Raw genomic sequence first — 26,822 nt, 5'->3', positions numbered from 1 at the left:
CAGGTAGGTGTACACATATTGTTTGTCGCAAGTTACCTAACCCTGCTGTTTGAAAGTTGCAGAAGGAGGACTTTCGAATTTCAGTTTTTTAACATTTTCCAGAACCATCAAGTGAATTGGAAATGGCCAGAAATGTTGGGCCTATTCTTGTGAAAATGTTTTTTATGCTCTAACTACATTTATTAGTACAATGGGTAGATTTAAAAAAATCATTACTCTGTATCAAGTTACTTAAATGAATGGAAATCCTCTCAGTAGCAGACGCATATGTAAAAACAATAGCTGGGGGCAGAATGCACACACCCTGCTCCACCATGAACACGACAAAAGCACTTTTCTTTTTACATAATATTAATCCAATTTAAATTGCTTAGAATAAATGTGTCAGCTACATAAATAAATGTAAATTGTATCCTGAATATACAAAGAGTAAAAAACACTGTCCTACAGAATATCAGTTCATCACCGTTTGACAAGCTGCTCACTTCAAGTTCAAGTCAGTTTTATTTGTTGTCTCAACACATACAGAGTACACAGGGAGACGTATTCCTTACTCTTTGGATTTTCCTACTCAGACTGATGGCTCAGTTCTTATTTAAACAATGTACAACAAAAACTGTTAGGCATATCATGATTTTTTCAGTAGCACATCTCCATGTTTGTGGGATTTTTCTCCTACATACTAAGAGGAAATATCATTACTAAAAAGTGTAAAGACAAAAAACAAGCAGAATGATCAAGAGAAAATTACCAATCAATCCATTTCAAAAAGAAGTCGCTATTGTGTCTTTTCTAGACATTGGACAACAATTTCTAGTCTAAAAACACCTCAGCATTCGCCAAAAAAAGCACAAAGTTGTAACATCTGAGGTTTTTATGTTAAAATACTGTAGATTATTAGATTAGATAAACTTGAGGCTGTTAACATTGTTTCCATTGTTGAATTTTCAAGTGCTCCAGAGAAAGCTCCACTACCTGAGTGAAATGTAAAGTCACTGACTATTTTCATAAATAATGACAAGTACTGCCAGGTTTAAATAAAGAATTATACCTCAGAAAAAACACATCAATTAGTTAATCCATGTTTTTTGCTATTTTAACACTTATTTTCTCATTCATATGTGTATGTACATGTGTGTGTATAGAATTTTAACATTTCTTCCTAAATAATCACCCAGCTTAATTTGAGTTGATTATGTTAACCTCTTTTGTAAGTCACCTTGGATAAAAAAAAACATCTGCTAAGCAACTACATGTAAATATATATGATAAACATACATTCTCTGAGCATTCTGATGTATTTTAACTAATCCAATACTATTATTTGTTTATTTAGCAGATGCCTATGTTCAAGGTGAGCTGCAGAGAAGCAATTATCAAAAGTAACATTAAATTGTATGATTTGCACACATTCTGGCTGCCTTTGCTCTCCTAAGTGCTATAATTTCAAGGCCCGGTCTGTCAGGGGTGCTGAATAATTTATTTTATCTTCTAGCTGTAGCTATTACAATGTGTTAATGGCTTAAATACCTTTTTGTGCAATAATGCCCCAATGATGCAGACCCTAAAGCCTCTTTCACCCCCATTGTGACAGTTTAACTGTCACCATCATGTCCAGATTGGACCGAGCTAGTGGACAGATGTCAGCTCAGACTCCAGGGACTTGAATTACTAATATCTACCCTTCTCTTTACTGATGCTTGTAACTCAAGCCCCGTGCCTCCTCCCTGGTGGCTCTCAAATTAATTATTTACCAACGCAGGGCAGGGCACTTCTACAGCCAAGCAGAGGCTAACAGATGTTGGCTCAGCTGCGCACAATGAGGATTGAGTTACAGGTATACCTCGGAGCCTGCCTGAGGGTCGAGGTCGTGCTGAGAATCATTTCTGTCATGTTGTTTTCTGTGGCATGTTAGTGATTTTAGAAGTGCTACTCTTTAAGCTTAAAAGACAGTGACTTTTCTGCATTTGGAAAAAACATTTTTAACCTTTCCTGGATTAAACAGTGCAGAAAGCACAAGCATATGGGGAAAAGCTACATTGTGTGAAAAAGCATCCTAATAACCAACAATGTCCACTTTCAAATTTCACAACAGAATTACAGAAGAACACTTACAAGTATACAGTATAAATATAAATATGGTAAAAAAAAGATGAAACATTGAAGTTTGGTAAGACATAACAAACTAAACTCCGGTAGGTGTCTGATGCTCTGGTCACGCTTGGCTACTTGGGTCCTGAATACGCCATGTTTGTAGCTACACTCAGTTACACACTAACATACTTTAAGCCTTAGTTATTTTGTCAGATAACTGACAGAAGTACATTACTGAGGAAAAATTCAGGATCCTGTAACATTCTTCAGTTATTAGATTTACTTGTAAACTTATTCATTTAAAGAATTGAAGGGCAATCAGTTGTACATTTCTGCTTATAATACATTGTCAACTCCATGAAAATAACTGTTTTATACCAATAAAATATTTTTATTACTTTAAAACTGGTGAATCAACTATTAAATTGGTGTGCATAACATTACATTCACAAATCCACCCAGTCAAGATCATGGGATGTCAGAGTCTATCCTGGCAGCACTAGGCACAAGGCAATGAAAAATCCAGTCCATCACTGGTCACGCACTCACATGTGCACCAGTCTGGAATCTCTAGTTAACCTAACATGTGCCTGGAGGAAATGTCACACAGGCACAAGGAGAAGGCACACATGTCATAAACAGAAGGACCTGAAATTCACACTTGGATACGGATAATGAAAATATCATCAAATTCTGTGGGATTGTCTATTTTCTGAAGGTGTTCCTTTCTACAGCAGGTTCTTCTGGGAGCTGCAGCCTGAATTTGTAGAACTGCTAGGAGCATGTCAAAGATGGGCTGCCAGTTCATAAAGTGACACACACACACCCTCTCTCACATACAAGGCCAATTTAGAATCAACAATTAAACAAACCGCCTCTTTCTAATATAGAGAAAAGTCAATCAACTATAAGGTGAATATGCAAACTCCACACAGGCAGTGACCAGACCAGGGTTTAAAGCGTGGCGGTGCGGTGTATTGGCTAAGGCATTGAACTATTGAAATGGATCCTTATTTCTCAGTTAAAGCACCTTGTAATTGTATATCATTTGAATTAGGTTGTGTAAAGATTTATTTGATTCCAAATTTGCAAGTTCAACTATATGACTCCAAATGAAACATTAAACTGCCTGTTCTACAATGTAAATAAATAAATGCATTTCCCTGGTTGCAGCACCTTGGATTGGATTAGGGACTTTACTATTATTTGATATCCTGAAGCGGCAATAGTAGAAGCAGCCACATCATCTTGTGTGTCACTATGACTTTTTATTAAAGGAGCACTATTGTTTATCTAAGAATGACATTTTCTGCAACTTAGAGTTTGTGCGACCATAGACCTATCTTTAATTTCTAATAAAAACAAATCCGACACCCAAGTTATTCAATATGGTTTATTTGGTTGAGGTTTTTACACCAGATGACTTACAAAAAAAAAAACTAATTGTATGCAGATAAAGTTAAATGGTGCTATTTAACTCATTTGTGAGTATAATATGCTGCTACGATAAGATTCAGCTCTCTGTAATCCTAAAAAGGTCATAAATGGACAGATGGGTGCATATATTGTAAAACACAGCATACATTTTCAAAGAAACATATATAGTGGGTGTAGATTATAGATAGTGTTGTAAACTGTATTCTGAGATTTTTCAGGTAAAGACAGAAGTTTAAAGATAAGGCAGTTATGCTCCACTAATTGTGGTGCTTTAGAGTGTTAACATATTGCAAGTTGATTAACACATGCTAATAAGAATTTCACAGTACCCTATAAAACTATTCCTTCAACTCTCTCTCTCTCTCTCTCTCTCTCTCTCTCTCTATATATATATATATATATATATATATATATATATATATATATATATACTGTATATATATATATATATATATATATATATATATATATATATATATATATATATATATATATATATAGCATCACTTTTTCCACATTTTGTTATGTTACAGCCTTATTCCAAAATGGATTAAATTAATTTTTTTTCCTCAGAATTCTACACATAACACTCCATAATGACAACATGAAAAAAGTTTACTTGAGGTTTTTGCAAATTTATTAAAAATATAAAAAAACTGAGAAATCACATAAGTATTCACAGCCTTTGCTTCATATCTTTGTCGATGCACCTTTGGCAGCAATTACAGCCTCAAGTCTTTTTGAATACGATGCCACAAGCTTGGCACACCTATCCTTGGCCAGTTTCGCCCATTCCTGTTTGCAGCACCTCTCAAACTCCATCAGGTTGGAAGGGAAGCATCGGTGCACAGCCATTTTAAGATCTCTCCAGAGATGTTCAATCATATTCAAGTCTGGGCTCTGGCTGGGTCACTCAAGGACATTCACAGAGTTGTCCTGAAGCCACTCCTTTGATATCTTGGCTGTGTGCTTAGGGTCGTTGTCCTGCTGAAAGATGAACCATCGCCCCAGTCTGAGGTCAAGAGCGCTCTGGAGCAGGTTTTCATCCAGGATGTCTCTGTACATTGCTGCAGTCATCTTTTCCTTTATCCTGACAAGTCTCCCAGTTTCTGCCACTGAAAAACATCCCCACAGCATGATACTGCCACCACCATGCTTCACTGAGGGATGGAATTAGCCTGGTGATGAGCAATGCCTGGTGTCCTCCAAATGTGACACCTGGCATTCACATCAAAGAGTTCAATCTTTGTCTCATCAGACCAGAGAACTTTGTTTCTCATGGTCTGAGAGTCCTTCAGGTGCCTTTTGGCAAACTCCAGGCGGGCTGCCATGTGCCTTTTACTAAGGAGTGGCTTCCCTCTGGCCACTCTACCATACAGGCCTGATTGGTGGATTGCTGCAGAGATGGTTGTCCTTCTGGAAGGTTCTCCTCTCTCCACAGAGGACCTCTGGAGCTCTGACAGAGTGACCATTGGGTTCTTGGTCACGTCCCTGACTAAGGCCCTTCTCCCCCGATCGCTCAGTTTAGATGGCCGGCCAGCTCTAGGAAGAGTCCTGGTGGTTTTGAACTTCTTCCACTTATGGATGAATGGAGGCCACTGTGCTCATTGGGACCTTCAAAGCACCAGCATTTTTTCTGTAACCTTCCCCAGATTTGTGCTTCGAGACAATCCTGTCTCGTAGGTCTACAGACAATTCCTTTGACTTCATGCTTGGTTTGTGCTCTGACATGAACTGTCAACTGTGGGACCTTCTATAGACAGGTGTGTGCCTTTCCAAATCATGTCCAATCAACTGAGTTTACCACAGGTGGACTCCAGTTAAGCTGCTGAAACATCTCAAGGATGATCTGGGAAAACAGGATGCACCTGAGCTCAATTTTGAGCTTCATGGCAAAGGCTGTGAATACTTATGTACATGTGCTTTCTCAGTTTTTTTATTTGTAATAAATTTGCAAAAATCTCAAGTAAACTTTTTTCACTTTGTCATTATGGGGTGTTGTGTGTAGAATTCTGAGGAAAAAAAGAATTTAATCCATTTTAGAATAAAGCTGTAACATAACAAAATGTGGAAAAAGTGATGCACTGTATATGTTTTAATGAACAATATAATATAGGCCCTGTATTATCTACCTGTCAATATGTATGGCCTTACAGCTCTGCAGCAACTGAATGCTTAAACCATGATTTGCTTTCAGTATGGGCTGCGATATGTGTCTAATTTGTATTTATTTCGGGTTCGCAGCTTGTACTTCCGCCACACTGGGGAGTGCTGGTGGAAGCTAATCGGGAGGCAGGTGGGGATAAATAAATAAATATATATCTATATATGATATATATATGATCCAAATTTAAGCACTAGACTATGTGTAAAACACAGAAACACACATTGAGTAGAATGTCACTTAAATACAGGAAACACTCATGCAAACATCTAAAATGACTAGTCACCACAAACTTAACAGTTACAATTTTTGAAAGTAAAGAAAAGCCTCAAAAACAAATGGAGAATGACTGGGTCAAGATTAGTGCTCATTCTTCACAGCAGTGATAAATACTGTACATACATGATAGTAATCCATCCATCCATCCATTTTCTAACCCGCTGAATCCGAATAGGGTCACGGGGTCTGCCGGAGCCAATCCCAGCCAACACAGGGCACAAGGCAGGAACCAATCCTGGGCAGGGTGCCAACCCACCGCAGGACACACACAAACACACCCACACACCAAGGCCAATTTAGAATCGCCAATCCACCTAACCTGCATGTCTTTGGATTGTGGGAGGAAACCGAGCGCCGGAGGAAACCCACGCAGACACGGGAGAACATGCAAACTCCACGCAGGGAGGACCCGGGAAGCAAACCCGGGTCTCCTAATTGCGAGGCAGCAGCGCTACCACTGCGCCACCGTGCCGCCCCATACATACAGTATATATATATATATATATATATATATATATATATATATATATATATATATATATATATATATATATATATAGTGTATATATAGTGTATATATCCATCTATCCATCCATCTTTTAATCATCCTTATCCAAAGCAAGTTCATGGGGAAGGGGTGCACTACCCCAGCAAGAACCAGGAACAAGTCTGGAAAAATCCCTAAAGACATACATACTGTCATAGTTAACAGCACAGACACTTCCAAATAATAGTGATATGTCATATGGGACAACCACACAAAAATAGTACAAAATACCATATCGGTCTTCCTGTCACTTGCTGGATGGGATGTACTGCCTGCCTTATTAAAGCCTGTAAATGACTACAGGTGCCTTGTTTAGCCATTGCAGTTCAATATTATCTGGCCCAGTGGAGCGTGCCTTTCATTCGTCACACTGTGTTGAACACCATGAAGAACCTGTCTCTCTCTAAACTTCTTACTATTACGGGTACACATTTTGTTACTATTTCCTTCTTTATACTAATAATCCAAAGATTTTTCTCAGTTTTTAAAGGTTAAGATTAAAATCTTAATTAAGTTTTTAATCTTGCTCTTACTCTAATGAGTAACAACCAAGTTGGGGGTCATATTCTCCTGGCTTACTGACCATTTCTCCGTCATTCAGAAACCTTGTTGCTTTGTGAACGTCAGTGTAATTACCGCCATTAACTGACTGCGGATAATAGAATCTGTTTAAAACCTAAAAGCCTATTTGATAACACATTTATACAAACATCCACTGTTGCTCATCAAGCTTTTTGTCACAAACTAAATTAACATGCATGTCTTGAGGATTTAGAACCAGTTTACCCAGAAGAAGCCCAGTAGAGAAGAAATAGGAGTTGCAAATTCTACACAAACTGAGCAAACCCACTATAAAAGAGCCTGTGTCACTAGTAGTAGTTATGCTTATTTATTTTAAAAAAATCTTCATTAAGTAAAAAATCTTAATTAAGTTTTTAATCTTGCATTTTTTCAAAGTAGGGTGGGTTATGGTAAGTGGAATTTATATTGCAAGGGATAGCACATTTTTAGTGATTTTCAGTGACAGTGCCTTGGACAAGGCAGTTTTAAAAATGTATACTGTAATTATGATTGCATAAACAGAATGTAAAATATTATTTAACACTCGCCACTATTTTGCTTTATTTGCTAGCTAAAACTAGCAACTTAAAAGTTATTAAAATGCCAGAATGAAATGTAAATGACAGCTTATACAAGTCTACATTAAGAGCATAACTGGTGTATATCATTTCAGTCAAACATTAAAGAGTGCAGCAACCAACTTATGTGAAAATGAAAAAATAATGAAAGCTCAAGGACCATAACATCAATCACAAAAAATAATCCAAACAGTCTTAGTAATGCTGTCTCCAGCATCATGGGTTCAAATTCCATGCCTGGTCATTGGTTGTGTGGAGTCTGCATGTCCACCTAAGGAACTCAAGGTTTCCTCCCAAATAGTGATCAATTTACTGATGACTTTTAACTGATTCCACGTGAGTGGATCCTGCATTGAACTGGCGCCACTTCCAGGGTTGCTTCCAGCCTTTCATCCAATACTCTCAAGATTGGATCTGATCCATGAATTGGATTAAGTGAACATTAGGTGAGAACAGACTGTTCGGCCGAGCAAAGCCCATCCATCTAAACCACTTAATTGCTCCAAAATAATATCAAGTAAAGTTCTGAAGGTTACTAAAGTCATAGTGTTTACCACACTACTTGCAAAATTATTCCAAGTGTGTACAGATCTCTGTGTGAAGAGAAACGTCCTAACATTTGCACAAAATTTACCCTTAACAAGATTCCAGTTGTGTCACAAGTAACTCTCTTGATTCACTGTGCTAATTCCTTTCACAATTTTAAAAAGTTCAATCATGTAACCCCTTATTCTCCTTTTGCTTATGCTGACAAAGTTCAGCTTCTTCAATATTTCTTCATAACTCATTTCCTGTAATCTTAGAATCAACCTAGTTGCTCTTCTCTGGAATGTCTTCTAATGCGTTTATGTCTTTTTTTGTAGCTGGAAAACCAAACCTGCACTCCAGATGAGGCCTCATCAATACATTATAAAACTTAAGTATAATCTTGTTAAACTTGTACTCCACACATTGTGCTATATAACCTAACATTCTGTTAGCCTTCTTAATGGCTTCTGAACACTATCTATTAGTTGATAGTGACAAGTTCATTACGACTCCTAAACCCTTTTCATAAGCTGTACTTTCAAGTTTCAGATCTCCCATTGTGTATTCAAATCTATTGAATTTTTATTTCCTATGTATAATACTTTACATTTATTTACATTAAATTTCATCTGCCACAAATCTGCCTAAGCCTGTGTTCTGTAATGATTCAACACATTCTAGATTATCTGCCAATCCATCTACAAACTTAACCAATTTGTTGTTGATATTCCTATACAGTATAATTTATGTATTTTAAAAATAGTGGTGGCCCTAGCACTTACCCCAGAGGGACACCACTCTTAACATCACCCAATTCTGATAAGGTTCATAGCAGCATAACCTTCCGTTTCCTGTGTTTTAGCCAATTCCGAACCCTTCTACACATTACACCATGATGCCCAACCTCTCATGTGGGACCTTATCAAATGCTTTGTAAAAATTAAGATAAATAATATCATATGCACCACTGTGGTTGAATTGTTTTTTTGCTTCCTGTGACGGTTTGGGTCCGGCCCCTAGCTCTCTCCACCAATTTTGGGAGCCTCTTAAACTCGACACCGTCGACAGTCATGACCAGGATGAGCTGGACCCGCACCATCACAAATGGTAGCAGCGGTTGGTTGAGCTGGCGATGGTAACTGAAGAATGAACACAGAACAGCAAGCAGGATAGGCGCCAGACGTTTTTTAAAGAACCTATGAACTCAAGCCAGAGGAAGACATTGTAAGGACTGAACTTTGTAATGGACATTTATTTATTGATTGTTTTTATTAAAAGCACTGATCACTTTTGCACCTTCCCCATGCTTCATGTGGTGTCCTCATTTGTTCAGCTCATCCCGGTCATGACTATTGATGGTGTTGGGTTCAAGAGGCTTTCCATACCAGAAGAGGGAGCTAGGAGCTGGAACCGCACCATTACACTTCCTCACAGAATTCCACCATGTTGTAAAACGTGAACTCCCTTGTCTGAACCCATGCTGACAACTCCTGGTCTTGCCATGTGTTGCTCAGTCTTCTCCTTAATAATTTCCTCCATTAACTTACTTGTGATGCACATTAAACTAAATGACCTATAGTTACTTGGATCTGCCCGATCACCCTTTTGATATAACGAGATAATATTTCCTATTTTCAAGTCCTTAGGAATTTTACCAGTACGCAGTGACTTTCTAAAAATATTTGTCAATGGTTTATATGTGCCCTCACTAACATCTTTAAGCATTCAATGATAAATGTTATCCTGTCCTGATGAACTGTTAGATTTCAGCTTATTTAATCTAAGCAGTATTTTTCAGTATACAACTTCCAAATCACTTATTACCTCATTAGTAGTCCCTGTTATTGCTGGGAGGTTATCCACTTCTTGACATGAGAAATTTTCAGAAGAAATACAACAAGTTTAGAACATTTGCTGTTTTGACGTCTATATATTTGAATTCCAGCCTTACTATTTCCTATACATTTCACCTCCTCCTTGAGTGTTCTTTTACTACTAAAAAACTTTGGGTCCATTTTTGCTTTATCTATAAAATTTCTCTCCAACTGCCATTTATTTTCCCCAATATTCTTTTTAATGGTTGTCCTGAGGCTCTCATGTGCCTTATGGTTCACATTGGAGTTATTAGTCTTGTACACTTTACATAGCTGTTTTTCCTTTTGGAGGTCCTTTCTATCTTCTTATTTACCCTCTCCTTGTGTCTGAGAGTGTTTTGTTATGAAACCTGTACAACTCTTGATCAACTCAAGTTAAACAAACCGATCCTCAATGGCCTGATGTCCAGTGCCTTTCCCCCTTGTGCCCTGAGTTACTAGGATGGGCTCCATTCCCCCAACATCTGTGAACCCTTAATCGGATTCAGAAGGTTTGATATGTCATGTTGTTCTAATTTTAATTCAGACAATTATGTAATGTGTAGTTTATATCGAAAAAAAAATGTGGTTATTAAATAGTTTTTATATAAAACTGAATTACCTTTAATATTTCATTAAAATGCCAAACACACCCAATGAATTCCCGCATTTTATTCTGCATTATGTCAAGTAAATAAGGGGCTACTGAAATACTCCAGTGGCTTCAAAGCCAGTTCTTTTTTGTTCACCTAATCCGTCCATCAACCAGGGGGCAGGAACGCGCAAGGTGGGTACCAATTCTGTTCGCGGTACCATTTAAAAGTTTTTTTTTTTTTACTATTTACAAAAAATAAGCCTAACTAAAAGTCATTGCTGCCTTTTATTAAATAGATGGTTCAATACAAATCATAAGGCTTTCCAGTCTAAGAAGGCACTGCCTCTAGAAACGTCCGGGTCGCTTTAAAGACGTCCCTAAATTAAGGTATGTATGTATGTAATACGGATCCCTTCCCCTTTTATGGAGAAACAGACGTTGACAGACGCCACTTAGACAGAAGGCGGTAGAAATGTTAGCATAAGGGGACGGCCATTTCTGTGCTTTTAACGCGCACTCGATGCGGAGCGTATTGATCGGCAGGGGAGGCCATGGATGAGCACACAATGAACAGAGACGCCAAATTGAAGCTGTACTAATGCAGAAAACCTCAATATTAGCATTTTACAAAACTAACCTTCAGTTGGACATCATTGATTAGTTTTGAGGGGCTCCGGGAAAGTTTTGACCCCGTGCCGCTAATTTATTTCCACGTTATTTTGCGCCCGTTGAAAAGCAGCCTCTAGGGAATGCCATCTAGGTATCAATGACTTATCTCCGTATTTTTCCAGACGGGTATAATTCACTATTTCATAAAATTGTCAAGAATCACAGACGCACAGTCACCCGCTACCAGTGTTCAGGGTGAATGGACCTGCCCGAGGGTGTCTGCAGTTGCAGGGACTGTGATCAACAAGCGAGGTCAAGAAAAAGAAAAAACTGTTTCAAGTGTTAAAAAGTGCGATTCGCCCCCAAAAGAGTGTTTGTCCTTCCAAACACAACAGCCTTCTCAACTGTCCTGTGCTGGCAGGGGCCCGTGCGACTAAACAATGGCGCGCGTGTGCTGCCGCCCCGGGGCCCGGATTGCTGCCGCGCTCGGCTCTATAATAAGCTAACGAACCGTCCCGGGGCTGCTGCACAATGGAGGCGCACTGCCGCAGCTGCCTTCCTGTGTAAATAGAGCCATATGGCCGGCTCATTATCTCACCCCGGGAGCAGCTCTCTAATTCCTGTGTCATCACCATTTAAAATTCCTTCGGCAAATATTGACCAAGACTAACTTGCAGGCACAAGCCAGTGAGAGCGAGAGAAGCGCGCCGGGCGGCACCAGCGACTTGACCGAACTAACCTCCTGAGAATGAGCGGCGCCGCCCGCGGCGGAAACCAGTTAGCATCCCAAATCGAAAAGGTGTATTCAAGAGCAAATTGCATTAAAATATTATAACTTTAACCCTGCGACCAGAGCCAAAACCGATTGGATTTCTTCATAGATAGACAGATAGATGATTATTTATTTATCATTACATGCAACTAAATAAAAAGAATGTGATAAGTGAAAAATTAGTTTGATACAAGTCAAGTTTTGACCGAGTCTGTTGTTGTGTAAGTGAAACTGGATGAAGAAGAAGAAGAAGAAGAAGAAAAAAAATCAACATCTACTTTATCTATGACCAAAAAGCTCCGGGGGTCCACACTTAAGGAATACCCACCCAGGATCCACACACAACATAAAGCATATGCTCAATCACTCTTTCAAAGTTACAGTGTTGTGTCCCTGGAGTGTGGCCTGGCTATAAATGTGGTTAATGACCCATTTAGCTCAGACTCTGTGCTCTTCTTCACCTTTATTTCATTATTCTTTGTGTGGCTTCCTGGCTCTTTGGGAAATGTCACAGAAAAATATACCATTGTTTAGTGTGACACACACTTGATGTGTCCGATTACGGTTTGTCACTAGTTCCTGTGTCTAGTAAGTAGATTTGTTGGTCTCTGTGGCTGCTTGCTTTTAGGCACGTCATTCATTCATTTTTTCACTCTTTAATCCAATTCAGAGTTGTGACAAGCTGTAGCCAGTCCTGATAGGAAAGCCCCAAGGCAAGGGTCTGGCCCAGATATCACCGAGAGAAATGCAAAAGTAACTGAATAACAAAAAAAAAGAAAAAGAAAAAATTAAGGGGGCCACGAGTGAGTCTCTTGTGTTGTTTTAAACATTTAACATAATCTCTAGACCCAGGACCAGCTGTGGATAAGGTGCCAGTCTATCACAGGGCATACCCTTTAATTTGTATTTTACCTGTAAACTTGTTGCAGCACATTAAACCTCTACTTAATGAAGAACGCTATACAGAAAAAAATTGACTTGACTGGATATTTAATCAAGTGAAAGTCTTTGGAAAAGTAGAAATATGGATTGGTATTGGGGGCAAACTCTATACACACGGGATGTATGACCAGTATTTAAATACACTTTTTCATGAGCTAAACCACTACACTGCAGATTAACGCAATATATACCATCTTTAAAAATTTGTTTAATATCAATAGCATTTCTGCATTAAGGGCCAGCAGGGTATTGCTCTACCAGACGTTATACAAAATACTAAGCTTCCCTCAGTAATTTAACTTACTATTAACATGTTCATAACAGCTATTAACGTCTTCTTAAGTATTTTACAAATTTCTAATCAGATGTGTAATGCAGTTTCCTTATCTAGAAACATATAGCCTGTTTTCTTTTATGTAGCATTTGAAATTATCTTTACGCTGAGTGCTGCAAGCTCTTTTTTTAACTCAGGGGGTCAAGCTCTATTAGCCTTGTGGTGTTCTAGTTGTACACTTGGAGTTTGGTGTGCATGTGAAACTTGAACTTTTAAGTTTAGCAATCAACTAAATTCTCTGCAACTTTTTGTAATCACTTATTTGCACTTCACATTCAGGCTTTTCTCAATTAAAGCTATACTGTACATTGCAAGCCAGTGAAGTGATAATGAAAAGTCCAGTACCATTTGCATCCTTAAAGGTAGCCACAGTAATAGATAAAAAAAGATCAAAACCAGGAATGCATCAGAAACAAGCCATTGAACTGTTCCAAATCAGTGAGACCCCTTTATTGTCACCTATCACTGAGGAAGACCCTCTGATGGTGCTAAATTTAAATAAGCCACCAAGGAAACATTAAGTGTGACCTTTCCACCACAACTATCAGTATGAAACCCCTCTTTAGAAAGTGCCATTTGGTGATGATAGAACAAGTAGAAATCTTTTTTTTTCATTTGTTTGCCAGACTTTTTCTGTCCAGCAGACACCTGGCTGCATGGTGGTTATCTCTGATAAAAAAAAAAAAACAACCCTGGTGTTGTGTGATTGTGTTCCAGTCCTGCTGTGTGAGTAGGCTGAATGCTTTGTCCATGTTATTGGTGCTGACTATTTTCACCTCAAAGCTGTTTGATTCTAAACTTGAGGTATTGTTGTTTCATTTGCAAAGGGATTTAAAAAAAATGTATCTATTATAAATATTTTTATATTCAAATATTGGTATGATATATACACATATACATATATATTGTCACACAAGTGCAAATAGGAGGACGTTGTGTGGACCTAGAAAAGGTCCACGCCAGGCCAGGGGAGGGTGGGGTGCATTAAACCTTCTCATGCTATCTCTACAGACCAGCCGCGGGAAAACCTATCTGAATCAAGAACGTCACTTCCAGTTCCAGCGCCTAGAAGATTGTCACTTCCAGTCCCGGCTCCCAGGCTGATGTACTGCGTATATATATATATATATATATATACCCCGATCTACATACTCTCAAATAGACAAGCCACACGCCGTGGCACAATTGTAGAGGCTTTGCCTCTAGCACCGACTTCCGAGGTTTGATTCCCGAGAAGGGATGCACTGAGTATGTACGCGCGCTTCCCGATTCATTTTACCTTCGCATCTCCTTGGGTTGGGACATATGAAAAAATATGCGGTTAACGCAGAATCATGTTACGTTATTTTTAAAATGTTTCCTTTTCTTAGCACAAGCACAGCTGAGAAGCTTCAATGCATGTACTCCATAACGCGTTAAAAAAAATAACGCATTTAATCACACTTTCAATTCCAAGCAAAGGGGAACTTTTGTCAATGCACGATTTCCTGGTATATCGATTACATTGATGCACACATCAGAGCTACAAAAATGTTAGAGTCGGAATAAAACGCGTTCCTACGACTGATCAGAGGAAGATTTCATTTCAAAAAACTACCCGAGCGAAGCCTTGATAAAAGCATGGTTTTGTGCAAACTGAAAAGCAAGTAAAATTAGATGCATTACAGAAAGCGGACTTTGTGGCTCTTACTGGGGATCATTGGACTTCCGTGACCGTTAGTAATTCTAATTACATCTAATTACAAAATGTTCAATGATCACACTGTTTTAGCCTAATGTACAAAATCATTTTGGCTAAGGTTACTCAGAGTTTAAAGATTAAGTTGGTCAAATTACCTTTTATGTTTCTGACTTATTTTTTTAAGAAGAAAAACTGCACTTTATGTTAAAATTTTGGTTATTATTATTTAAAGACAATACCATTCTGAAAATGTACTTAAAGTACTTAAAATACCACTTTATTTTTAAGTCTGCCCAATTTTAGCCAGGGATGATATTTTTGTTTCTGTTTTGAATTGAAATGCAGTTTAAAAGCATTTTTTTTTCAGAAATTAAAAGAGCTTGAGTTTACAATACTCATGTCCATGTCTATTATTTGATTCTGTCGCCCACTAAAACCCTTTTAAATTAAAAAAAAACATTTGCGATTTGGGGCAAATTTACGTGTGCGATTACATACGATTAATCAAGATTAATTATTACACAGCCTCTAATTAATTGGATTAATTTTTTAATCGAGTCCCACCCCTAATATATATATGTAGATATATATATCTAGATTTGTATATATATGTGTATATACAGTATATATGTAGATATGTATATGTATATATGTATATATTGTAACAGAATAAGATGCTTCTCGCACCCTTGCACCCTCAGACACCACGTCAGACACTAGGTAAAAGTCCAATAATTATATTTATTTTATAATAAAGTGCACAAAGCACCCTCTACTCCCAAATACTCCAATAAACAATGAACAATAACAAATCCTCCACTCCCAGACGCTTAGCCACCCTGCCTCCCAACTCAGCTCATCGTCTGGGAGCTCCCACAGTCCTTTTATATTCCCTGACCCGGAGGTGTTCCTTCCCAACAGTCCACAAGTCCTTATTCCTTCCGGGTCAGGGTAAATAATGTTTCTCACCCCGGAAGCCCGTCGCTCTTCCTATGACGAACTTCCGGGTCATAGGGCATGAAGAATTCTTCGGTCCTCCCTGCAGCTCCCTCTCGTGGCCCCCATGGCATCCAGCAGGGCGGTGCACAAAACTACATGGTCCATAATGCCCTGCTGGTCTTCTGGGGACCTCCATGCTGCAAGAGGGCTCCACCTGGCGGCTTGGGGTATTGGCGGGGTACATGGCCGGCCATATCTTACAGTACTCCCCAGCGGCAATTATAAAGATTCGGGCGGCCTGCCCCGAGAGGGAAGTCTTCCTCCAAGAGGACGCGTCATCCGGGCTCTGACTGCGTTGCCCCTGTCCTCGAGCAAACCTTGGGGGGACGGTGTACCTCCTGTCTCCCGGGGACATTGGCGCCACTCGTGACCCGTCGCTGGCAATTGTAGCACCGGCGAAGTCCTCCTGGTTGGCTCTTTTCCCGAGACCTGAAACATCTCGGGAACTCGGTCAGCTCCACCCTTTCCCCCGCCAAGGAGGGTTTTCTGGCCGCCTCGCTGCTCTCCGCCCTTTTTCCCACCTTGTCAGGAGACCCACGGTGTATTTCGGGGATCTCCTGCTTACTCTGGGTCGGCGACAGCTTGAGTCTCTCTATTAGAGAAAGAGAGCCTCTTTGCTGTTTGCATGCCCGTTGACTTTAAAGAAACCAGAGGCGGCGTCTTCAGCACCGCATCGCTCCGAGACAGCACTTTTCAGCTGCTCTGGTACGATCAGTGCTTCCACCGCCCTTCTGTCATCACACCACACTCGTTTGTAGGGCTCGTAGTGACTTGGCACCCGCTACTAATTAACAGCGGGCCAGCGTCACTCTGTGTCCCCTTATTCTGTACGGTACGGTAAAACTCACCTGTACCGCCAAATCAATCATAATGGGAGACTCCTGACCAAATCGCCGTAGGAATTCATCCACCCTCCTTAAAGGCGCGCCGCTGCTCCCAGATCCCCAGTGATCTTCTTTATTGTCTCCACCACCTGTAAAAATTTGTGCACGGGCTGAAGCAACTTTTCCAGCTCGTGCACGCCCAAAAGTTACTTAATTCACCCGGAGGCATGCTCGAGCCATCATTAGCCTTACCCTCCGGGTGGGAGCCAATAAACACGGCCGCTCCTGGCACGTGCTCAGACAGGTCCCGCAAGGGAGCCTGGGATTTGGAGTTCTTTTGGAGGACGCGGTGCCGCTTTTGGCTGACTGTGATCCGTCTGTATCAATTTATCGACGGACCGATCAATCATTTCCGGACCTCCTTACCTTTTGTAGGGATAGCGGTACTTGATCGCCTCCCCTTTCCCCTTGAAAAACTCAAGTCCGTCTTTTCTTGGGCGAAGCCACAAACAGCTGGATACGGAACGTCACCTTCCTGGAATCTCTTGTGGTAGGTCACGTGTCCCTCGCCGGCACCCGTAATGCGGAAGTGCTTCGGGTTACTCGTTTGCCTGAATGAGGCGTGCCATCGCCTTCGGGTCTGTCTTCTGCCTCCCGCAGAGCCTTCGGATGGACATCTGGGAGGTATGTACATGGGACATCATGTGTTAATTTAAAAAGATTATTCAGTACATTCCCTGTACATACCTCGTCGGTGACGTCCTCCTCCGGAAATCTCTCCCGAAATGTGTAGCCGCTCCATAGCTCCTCTTGAGCGCAGGCAATGCCGCGCTAGACCTCCGCTGTTGCTGGCGCTCTGCTTTGTCTTCTTCTTCCCCATGACGGACTTGATAAAGATGAGGTTTCTGGCGATTTTTCTGTGTGTGTCGTGACGCTGTCTTCCCGGGATATTCTGTCCACAATAAATTTTTTAAATTCAGGTCCTCTGCCAAACTGACGGCCAGAGAATCCTGCCGGCTGCGCCAACTGTAACAGAATAAGATGCTTCTCGCACCCTTGCACCCTCAGACACCACGTCAGACACTAGGTAAAAGTCCAATAATTATATTTATTTTATAATAAAGTGCACAAAGCACCCTCTACTCCCAAATACTCCAATAAACAATGAACAATAACAAATCCTCCACTCCCAGACGCTTAGCCACCCTGCCTCCCAACTCAGCTCATCGTCTGGGAGCTCCCACAGTCCTTTTATATTCCCTGACCCGGAGGTGTTCCTTCCCAACAGTCCACAAGTCCTTATTCCTTCCGGGTCAGGGTAAATAATGTTTCTCACCCGGAAGCCGTCGCTCTTCCTATGACGAACTTCCGGGTCATAGGGCATGAAGAATTCTTGGTCCTCCCTGCAGCTCCCTCTCGTGGCCCCATGGCATCCAGCAGGGCGGTGCACAAAAACTACATGGTCCATAATGCCCTGCTGGTCTTCTGGGGACCTCCATGCTGCAAGAAGGGCTCCACCTGGCGGCTTGGGGGTATTGGCCGGGGTACATGGCCGGCCATATCTTACAATATATGTGTGTGTGTGTATATATATGTGTATATATATGTATATATATTTATATGTATATGTATATGTATATATATATGTATGTGTGTTTATATATATATATATAAAGTCCAGGCCTCTCAATCACTGTGCCTCTCTCTCTTTGACCGCCTCCTGTCCTCTCTCCAGCTCTGTCTCCTTCCACCCGACATCCACTATCGACTGAAGGGAGGCGGCCCCTTAAATGGGAACCCGGATGGGCTCCAGCTGCTTCCCGGCAATCAGTCCTAGCCACACCCCAGTGTGTCCCCTGTCGTCTTCCCCCCAGCACTTCCTGGTGTGGCGGAAGTGCTGGGCTCCAGGGTTCCTCAGGCACCTGGGCACCGCCTGGCGGTGGCCAAGGGCCCCTACAGGCTTGGGCTTCCAAGCCGTCTACCCGTGGCCCCCAATATAACCAGGGCGATCGCCCCCTTGCGGTCTGGAGGAGGCACAACCCCTGAGCCCGGCCGGGGACCACACGGGATATTCCGGCATCGGGGCGCCGCCTGGTAGTGACCAAGGGTCCCTACAGGGCTGGGCTTCCAAGCCCTGTACCCGAGGCCCCCAACAAGCCTTCTGTTTTGCTGTATTTTGTCAAATGATGATGATGATGTCAGAGGGTATCCTAATGATTTGATACTAATTAAGACAGAGCAGCCACCAGCTTTCCATTGTTTGATTGATTTTTTGTTATCAGAATGGTACATGAACTTGTATGTCCTGCTGGTTATTAGCTGAAGAAGGACAGATATTATTAGTTAGGTAAATAGGTGTTAATATTGGAGAAGTCTGCACACATACAGAAAAATTCTGGCATACCACAATTCTCATGCCAAAAATGCCACTGTTCAAAATATCTTTCCCATATCTCACCCTATCCCTCTCTCCCCTTGCCTCTTTGTCTTACCCTATGTAGAATATATGTGTAAAGTCCATACAATTTTAAATATAAGTAATATAAATATAATGAAACATATAATAATCCCTTGACTTCATCACTGTTTTTGGTTATCCACCCATTAAATCCCAGTATAAATAGGTGAAAATGGAAGTCTCAGTCATAATCTGTAAACAAAAAGTAACATCATTGTAACTTTCTACACAGTAGATCAAGAAAAAAGAAAAATGCAATCTAAACAAGGCATGTCATGATGAATGCCAAAATCCCACTTGATCCTAAAGCATGCATTATGGGGATAAATTCTTTCTGCTCTTCTCTCACTTCATATTATTTATTACAGTAAGCAAATAAGTATTAAGTGTACATAATAGACACTATTGAAAGATTTCTGGCATAAGGTTTAACAAATGAAACAAAATGGCATCTGATGTGTATTTTTGTTCAATTATACTTATTTGAAAATAACTTCTTAAAATTACAGGAAAGTGATATAACAAATTTATATAGCTGTTGTCACAAAAACCAGACATAAGAGTCATAAAAAAGTTTGGGGCAGCCACCCGTATAATTGATTTCCTGGCTGCAAAGTTGATCAAATGAATACCGCACTGATGTGCACAAAAGTGAGTCCAAAACAGACCTGAGGGTGTAGGGAAAAGGTGGAGGCTTTTAAAGGGGAAGACAGGAAGAGAAGTCAAAGGGGTCAGGCTCATGAAGGTCTTCTGCCATTGGTGCGAGCCTGGACGTGACATCACAGGGGCAAGGCCGGCAAGGTCTCCTTCCATTGGCTTGGTCCCGGAAGTGGCGTCAAGAAGACCAGGTGGAATCTCCTGTGAATGGTCTGCAGACAAGGGAGAAAAAGAGTCAGTGCACTCTGCCACCTCCCGGTATGTCTCGGACCTAATAAACCTGAAACCTGAATGTTTCACAATGGAAATGTGAGTGTGAACATCATCAGGGGAATACATATGTGCGCACAATTATTAGGCAACTATTAGTGTGCAGATTTATTATGCAACTAAAGGAAAAATGAAAATTTTCCCATCTCACTTGTTTATTTTCATCTGTTATAGTGAGAATAATAAACAAACACCTCAAAATTTACAAATAAACATCTCTGACATTTCAAAAAAAATAAATCAATCAATCAATGACCAATATAGCCACCCTTCTTTCCAATAACAGTCATAAGCCTTTCCATTCATGGAGTCTGTCAGTTTCTTGATCTGTTGACGATCAGCTTTTTGTGGAGCAGTGACTACAGCCTCCCAGACACTCTTCAGAGAGGTGTATTGTTTTTCTCCCCCGTAAATCTAGCGTTTAAGAAGTGCCCACAAGTTCTCGATAGGGTTTAGGTCAGATGAGGAAGGGGGGCCATGTCATTATTCCTTCATCTTTAAGGCCTTTACTGGCTGGCCACGCAGTGAGAACTTCGATGCAAGTGATGGAGCATTGGCCTGCATAAAAATCATGGTCTTTTTCCTGTATCACTGTTTGAAGAAAGTGTCTTCGAAAAACTGGCAGTAGGTTTGGGAGTTGATTTTGAGTTCATCTTCAATGCAAAAAGGTCCAACTAGCTCATCTTTAAAAATACCAGCTCATACCAGTACCCCACCTCCACGTTGGAGTGGAGCTCTGGGCCATTACTGATCCACAGGTCCATCCATCTGGTCCATCAAGAGTCACTCTCATCTCATCGGTCCATAAAACCTTTGAAAAAAATCTGTCTTCAGATATTTCTTGACCCAGTTTTGACGTTTCAACTTATGTTTCTTGTTCAGTGGTGGTTGGGTTTCAGCCCTCCTTACCTTGGCCATGTATTTGAGCACTGAACACCTTGTACTTCTGGGCACTCCAGGTAGGTTGCAGCTCTGGAATATGAAAGTACTGGAGGATAATGGGTTCCTGGTAGCTTCACGTTTGATTCTTCTCAAATCTTTGGCAGCTAATTTGCGTCTTTTGTTCTCAACACGTTTCTTGCGACCTTGTTGACTATTTGCAACAAAATGTTTGATGGTTCTGTGATCACACACCAATATCTTAGCAATTCCAAAAGTGCTGCATCCCTCTGAAAGACTTTTTACAATTTTTTACTTTTCAGAGTCAGTTAAATCTCTTTTTTGGCCCATTTTGCCTGAGGAAAACTAGCTGCCTAATAATTCTGCACACCTTGATACAGGGTGTTGATCTCCTTAGGCCACACCCTCCCTCATTACACAAATACACATCACCTGACGTGCTTAAATCCAATAAGCATTCAAGTTAATACAGCTTGGAGTTGGAATATACGCATTAAAAATGATGATATGGTCAAAATACTCACTTGCCTAATAATTGTGCACACAGTGTACAGTATATACATCCATTGGTGACTTTATCAGGAGCATGTTTGTTAATAGAGCTGGTCTGCTCCGCCAAGCAGCCAATTTTAAAGCAGCTACTCTATATATGTAGCATGGAGAACTGAGGCCTCATATATAAACAGGGCATATGCACAAAAATATTACATATGCCAATTTCCACGCTTATCACAATGTATAAAAAGTAAAAAGCTACGCACATTCTCACAACAGCACCCCTCCCCGTTTGCATAAGCACGTTTATGTTTGGTTTTGCAAACTGGCGGCACCCGGCATCAAAGCAGTACTACTGTTTCTGTGTGGTCCCCCTTTTTTCAGATTCGCATCAGTGACGCGGGATTTATAAAATATATTGAAATTAATTCTATATCGTTTACAAATTTAATACACTTGATTGTAATCATTCTGTAACAATATAAAGGTGCACTGAATGAGCAAACTATTCCAAATACCATGGCTGCTTTAGCGTATTTTAACCCATTGTATGCGTGTGTGGAATCATAGCTGCAGAGCAACTGATCGGAAAACTCAGCGGCGGATTGTGTCGAGAGTGCAGAGGATTATCGGGATACAGCTTCCAGCCCTGGAGGACATTTATAGCGCACACTGCCTAAAGAAAGACACCAGCATCTGCATGGATTCCACTCAGCCATGCTGCAGTTTATTTGAACTTCTCCTTGCCTTGTCTGTTTGAACTTGTTCCTGCCTTGTGCTTGATGTTTGCTGGGACTGGCTCAGCCGTGGATGGATGAAATAATTAAACATGTATAACAAAGATTTTTCAATGTTCCATAAAAGTTTTGAAGAATCGGCGTTCTACGCTTACAACTGGCTTTACATTTATTACAGAGCTCATTGTATGGTGATTGGTTACATGGGGAAAGAAAATAGAACGACAGGAATTGGGGGTTGGTACCTTTGACAGAGACAGTAATGCTGCATTAAATTATTCCATTCAGGGTTGCACGTGTCCTAGCAAGCATCTTGTGGGAGGAAGGAACAATCCCTGTACAGTAAAGGTATTAACAATCCCTGGATAGGGCACCAGCTCATCGCTAACGTTGTGTCCCCACATGTTTTATACATGCTTCAATACATTTCATCATGAAAATAATATCAAGTATACATCTTACTATTCTAAAATGTTAAAGGAGTTGTAATATCATGAATGTAATGTATTTTTGTGGTGAACAGTGCCTGTGTGCTCCTGTCTACAAAAAAGAAAGTGTGTTTAAGAAAAACGTAGTGATTAGTAAGTGACTGGTTTGGGGAACACAAGCTACTTTAGTTACGATGGAATCTGAGAAACTGTAGTAAACATTGATTTTAAGATATTTAAGTTTATGACGTTCTACTTTAATGACAAATTAAACTAAGAAATTAAAGTTAAATTTCGAGATTAAAGTTGACATTTGAACATTTTTTTTCTACACTGTGTCCCTATTTTTTTTTCTTTTCCCTGTGGTCTAGTACACTTCTGTATGACACTGATTGCAGGTATGACTCACGTTTTCACCTTGACTTTGACATCTGACCACTTCTTTTTTATTTCAGGCACTGTGTGACTTTCTGAAATTGAACTTTCAAGTGCCTCCGCCACGCTGTATGACTTCATCACCTTCCTTTTGTTGCTTATAACACCGCTTAAGCCAACAAATAGTATGTTTTTCCTACCCTCCAGTTCACATACACTGAAGTTCTGTTTTTTTTTTCCTGGGCTTTTGCCATTGTCTTTTCACAAAACGCTGAATGTAACAGGATAGTTATATTGATTTGCATAGTTAAAGGGGTGTAATTCTGGGTGGGGCAGCAGGTGTGTTCACTTGTGTTACTTTTCATACTGACCAGGATTTATCAAGCTGAATTGTGTGGAAGTTGTTTTATGCATCTGAATTTTTTTATGCATGCGCACATTTCTACTTTTCTCCATGTGCCATGTTTTAGTGTGAATTCTACGCACAGTGTTATACACGAGGCCTCTGATCAGGATGTTTAGTTGTTCAAACAAACATGATAATATACAAGACCTTAATCTAAGCAACTTTCACAGCAGTGTAATTGTTAGTGCCAGACATGATGATTCTAGCATTTTAGGCTATGCCCACACCACTACATTTTTGTTTACAATTGCAGATATTAGTCTCCGTTTTTGCCTTTAGTCCACACTACCTCAGCATTTTTAACCCCTGAAAACAGAGACTTCTAAAAGTGGACTCCAAAGCCATATGTTTCTGTAAATGCCAACACAGCACTGCAAAATGGATGGATGAAAGCAAAGAGTTTTGAAAACGCAGACAATAATCACACTCTGATTGATTCATGCTTATTTTGTAGCCCTTCCTTGAGATGAAGCTTATTCTGATATCACACAGACAGACATCAGTCTGGGGGTTACCTTCGATGAGGTGATAGTCCATATTTGCAGTTGGTCCCTTTGGAGAACCAATAACCAAGTTAACAGTAGGAAACCAAAGCCTTTGAAACTTCAGTTCTTATCTTTCTTATGAACAGATGGATAATATTTGTTAATCATAAAAGAAGGAGTAAATTGTTCATAATAACTCCTAAATTTCTATATACCTTTAAAATATCCTTTTCTATTCTGGGAGCTGTCTTTACCTCATGTTTGACAGCAGCCTTAGCTTTGAATCCTAAGTCTTGTCTGAAGGCAACATTTAATTCACTAACTGACAAAAGCCATCCAGAGTGTAATATTCCCCTGCCATCTTATATATGGTAGTACTTTGTCACACCTTTATTTTGTCTTTTTGTATTAATGGAATTCTCTTTTCAGTGAACAAAGTAGGGAAAGCTCAAAATTCTGCTGGGAGATCTGTGATGAGCCACTCTCAATGGCTATTTGAACACTGATTTATGATCTGTTTTGAAATCAAATTATCTATAATAATTTCTCAGTTATTTTCAGATACATCAGCTAGCATTACTTTTGTTTCCATGCTAATCTGTGCAACACCTGAACTCCTGTATCATCAATGCTCTTCCTCTCCAGCAACTTTCAGTAAATGTACATTATTTTCCTTAAATCATTTTCATATTGTTTTCCAATCACACTAATTAAATTCTCTCTGAAAGGCATGCACTGCTGTTATTCCTGTATATATTTCTAGCTGAATAATCTGTTTCTTTATGGCATAGAGTGTGCCTTAAATAGAATGGGGTGCATGCTTTTCCAGTGATTTCAAAAGTTTGAATATCTTGTCTAACCCACAGCACAGTGTGAATATTCCCATTACTCCAAAATGTGTTCCACCTTATTTCACTAAACATCAGCATGAGTTGGCAGCAATATTATACAAGAAACTTCAACACTTGCCTAAGGCTCACTGGAGTATTATCACTAGAATAAATGAATACTTTAAGAAGAACTATACAAACGGTATTGCTGTAGTAATAGGCTGCTGTGTCAATGACTCAATGACCTCTGATGCCTTGGGATTACAACCACATGTAACATCTCATTTCAAGGTGGCACTGGTAGAATAAAACAGAAAAGGTTTAGTGAGACTATCACACTTTTATTTTTAGAAAAATGAAGCAAAACATAAAACGATTACCTGAATGTTCCAATTAAGAGAATAAACTGAAATGCATGTAAACTCATTCTGCTTAATGGCCTTCACTCTCTGTAAGGCATCTGTCTGTGACTCCTTTTTCTGCCATAGCTGAAGATCCATCTCTTGCATACTTTTAAGTGTATAGAGCTTATACTTTTAATTGTTTTTAAAATGACCCAGCAGTATCCTGCTGTGCTAAAATTAATTTTCTTGTACTGTCTAATAGTTCTAAGTGTAAATCAAGTCTTAAGGACATTTTTTACTTCAGTATGAATTTTAAATAATGGCAAGGACGTTCACAAACTTTCAGTTTTTGTCAAGATTAATTTTTTATTCATTTCTTACTTCTAATATGGAGTACTGCAAAAGCTGTCAAGTATAAAAAATAAAGATTTATGTTAAGTTAATTATATTTATTTAACACTGTTCCAGCTACTCAAAGTGTTTTACATAGGCAATGAGAGGCCACTTCAACCACCACCAATGTGTAGCATTCACCAAGATGATGCAACAGCTGCCATTATTGTGCCAGTATGCTCACCACACATTAGCTATTATGTGGTGACGAGGCGAGAGAGATTGCCAATTAGTGACGGGGGTGTTTAGAGTGCCAAAATGGACAAGGCTGTGATGGGTATTTTAGTCAGGTCATTAGGGGACATTTTACTCTTTCCAAAAGATGCCCAGAGATCTTCTGTAGCCACAGAAAGTCATGGCCTCAGTTTTACATCTCATCCAAAGGATGGCACCACACTTTTTCAGCCTAATGTCCTGTCTTCCACCCAAGTCCTGGCCAGGCTCAAGCATACTTAACTTAATGTGGATTATTTGTTCTGAAGTAAACATTGTATGGCTGCTTACCATTAACTGACTATTAATAAAAGTTTGTCTGTAAATCATGTAACTTGCCATGTATTCCTATCTTGCTGTTTTCCTCATAAATTGCATTATTAGAATGCTCAGTGCTAAAAGTGTATTTGTATGGCTTCTATAAATTATGTTGAGGATATCATTCTGATAGGATGGGAACCTAAAGATACAAGTCATCAGAAAAATGTTTACACATTGTTGTACTGTATTGAAAAATTCATAGATCAGCCATTTATGGTTTCCAATTAATGTTCTTTTCAGATTAACTGTGTAGAGGTCAATGTTTAACCATTTTAAAGTCACAAGAAATTAACTGGTAAAAACAGCTGTTTTGATCCCATTTATAGAAACTGTGGGATGCCATAGAGACTAAAAGTATATTCCAAAGTGCAATATGCAGAAATTCAAGCATCCACTCCTTGTAAGTAGTTTTGTTTATGAGATCACTCATAAATCATGGCATCATCCATTTACTTTATAACTTGCTTATTTAGCTTCATAATTGTGGAAAGCCAGAGCCTCTCCCTGCAAAACTAGGCACCAGGAAGGAACCAGTCTAGAGCTCTAGGTAAATTCCTTAAAAGTTTAATAATGTGGTAGAACTCTACACATTTAAGGCTAGTGGGGAGCTGAAGCATATGAGAGACGCTTTGTAAATATACTATTGTTATTTTTATTTAAAATAATATAAAATTGCTTTGCTACTCGGTCCATTCTGTTCCTATGGGAAATAA

Source organism: Polypterus senegalus, chromosome 11, assembly GCF_016835505.1.
Source record: "Polypterus senegalus isolate Bchr_013 chromosome 11, ASM1683550v1, whole genome shotgun sequence".
Classification (NCBI taxonomy): domain Eukaryota; kingdom Metazoa; phylum Chordata; class Cladistia; order Polypteriformes; family Polypteridae; genus Polypterus; species Polypterus senegalus.
This window is presented reverse-complemented; position numbering follows the sequence as displayed.